Here is a 2,868-nt window from a genome sequence, read left to right as displayed (position 1 = left end):
TGCAACAACATGAATGTAACAGGAGGTTACTATGTTAAGTGAAATAAGCCAGGCACAGAAAGACAAACACTGCATGTTCTCAATTATTTGTGGAATCTAAGAGTCAAGACAAGTGAACTTATGGAGAGAGAGAATAGAAGGATGGTGACCAGAGGCTAGGAAGGGTAGTGGGGGTTTGGGGAGGAGGTGGAATGGTTAATAGGTACAAAAATATATAGTTAGAAGAAACAGATAGGACCTAGTATTTGAAAGCACGACAGGGGGACTATAGTCAATAATAATTAAATTGTATATTTTATAATAACTAAAAGAATATAACTGGATTTTTTGTAAAGCATTTATCCATTATGCATTGAGGGGATAAATGCTTGAAGGAACAGATACCCAATTTTTCATGTTGTGATTTTTACACACTACATGCCTGCACCAAAATATCACATGCACCCTATAAATACATATGCCTACTGTGTATCCACAATTCTCTTTTTAAATTTAAAACAGGAAGTTGGACAGAAAGTGGAAAGAAGATCTCCTTGACCTGGATTTCAAAACACAAAAGACTAGTCTTTATTTTTTTCCTCATTTGTTTATGAATAGTATTTGTTTTTTATCTCTGTTGTTCTCATTTCTTCTGACACCTAAAGTTTTTGAGTTTATTAATAATTTTTTTTCCTTCTTACTGGACAAATACTGAGCCCCCAAATCCATGTTTGGTACCTATGATATCATAGTGACTCAGGAAAATTGCTGCTTCCCTGTGACAGCACTCACACCCACACCTCTAATGGACAGGAAGCACGGTGTTCCCCCACAGGCGGTCAGTAGCATCAAACCAGATTCTTAGTCACAGGGCACCAGTGGGGCATGGAAAGGGCATAGTGTACATGAAAGACAACTTAAAGACAACTTCAAGGAGGTGTTTCTGCTCAGAGGCTCCTCCAGGGATAACTTGATGTAAATTTAAAAGACAAAGTGAAAAGAAGTCACCATTTGGGCAGTGGCACAGTAAGTGTCTGTGTACTTACTCTCAGTCTAGTTTTTCCTTCTACTTCTTCTAGATCTGTCATCTTTTTTTTTTTTCTCAGAAATTTTCAGGAAAAGAATGGAATGGCAAAAGTGAGGACTTAATGAGGAGCACTTTCTGGGAACAAAAACCTCAAAAACTCCTGCCTTTGGAAAATCTAGTTCCTTCCCCACATACTGTCCCTTGAAATATCTGAATTAACAGGTGAATATACGCCTGGGATATTCCTGCCTCGGTCCTGGTCTACTCCTGTTGTCCTGGTGTAATGATCAATAGCTTCGCTGAAATGCGAAAACTCTCAAAAGTGTCTTGATTTGGAGGATAAATGATATGGTCACCTTACCTAAATACTACTGGATATTATGCCATGGTTGGAGACTGCTGTATCTATTGGTCATTGGTTACAAAAGGCAGCAGGAAAAAGGGCTGCTAGTAAGAAGCCCTAGTTATCTTGGCAACGGCAACCCCCTGACACTCTACTAGTCACCCAATTCTGCGCCGGTGTTTATTAGGAAGCTTTATAGTAAGTTTTGAAATCAGGTTGTGGCATCCTCTTACTTTGCTCTTCTTCAATCTTATCTTGGCTATTCTGAATCTTTTCCAACTTCCCTTTAACTCAATAACACAAGTGAGGATATTTAGGAGTCTTTATTTTCTCAGTTCTCCACTTCATTTTGTCATAAGCTCAGGCCAGTGGCATCTATACATGAGTGATTTTCTAAATTTTTTCCACTTCTATTATATTCTTCCATGTTTTGAAACATTTTGTGCAGAAAACTGATATAGTTTTACAGATCACACTCTCTTGCCCTCTGTCTTCTTCCTATGGTACCTTAGTTTTGTAGAGGAAGCTTCCCCTTTTATCCTATCCAGTGATGGCACTTGTTCTTTCTTTGTGTCAACAGAAAAAGCAGAGATCAATGAGGTACCCAGGTTGGCCTCAACAGGACCCAAAAAGGAACATACACCTCTAGCCAACAATAGATTTACTGACAAGAGTAAATGACCTTAAAAGATTTTCATTTTAAAAATTCATTGACACCCTTATTCAATTTCATTTATTTTTTGAGACAAGATCTCACAATTTTGTCAAGGCTGGTCTTAAACTACTGGACTCAAGCTATCCCCCTGCTTCATTCTCCCAAGTAGCTGGGATTACAGGTGTGCACCACCCTACCCAGCAGATTAATTTCTTCAACAACCATTTATTGAGCACCAGTTATGGCCCAGATACCATGTTAAGTCACAGAGATATACAGTGAATAACACAAAGCCTCAGTCCGTGTCTTCATAAGGCAGAGCAGACAGCTTTAGGGTAGTAATGACAATTGGGTAATTGGTGTCATGAGAAGACTGTTATAGGCAGGGTCCTTTTAGTGGACCCAATTTTAAAGAGTGAGGGCTGTCTTCCTAAGATAGGGACTTGGTGGTTTATTTTGGTTATGTGTATGTAGCATCTCTGACAATTTGGGTGTCACAGTGACAGGCACCATTAGGTGCTTAACTGGGTGATGGAATTGTCCAGTAATTTGAACATGAGTCATAGTCACCTACAATAACCATGACATGACCATGCCAAGGATTTCCCAGCACAGTCTCCAAGCATCTTTGACCATCACTGTTGAAAAGTCTCTTTGTTAAGAGGTAATAAGGCTGTTGGGGGGCTGGGCACGGTAGCTCACGCCTGTAATCCCAGCACTTTGGGAGGCCGAGGCGGGCAGATCACGAGGTCCAGAGATCGTGACCATCCTGGCTAACACGGTGAAACCCCGTCTCTACTAAAAATACAAAAAATTAGCCGGGCATGGTGGCGGGTGCCTGTAGTCCCAGCTACTTGGGAGGCT

The sequence above is a fragment of the Mandrillus leucophaeus genome, unplaced genomic scaffold, assembly GCF_000951045.1.
Source record: "Mandrillus leucophaeus isolate KB7577 unplaced genomic scaffold, Mleu.le_1.0 Scaffold142, whole genome shotgun sequence".
Classification (NCBI taxonomy): Eukaryota; Metazoa; Chordata; class Mammalia; order Primates; family Cercopithecidae; genus Mandrillus; species Mandrillus leucophaeus.
The sequence above is the reverse complement of the archived record's forward strand: the minus strand, read 5'-3'. Positions refer to the sequence as shown.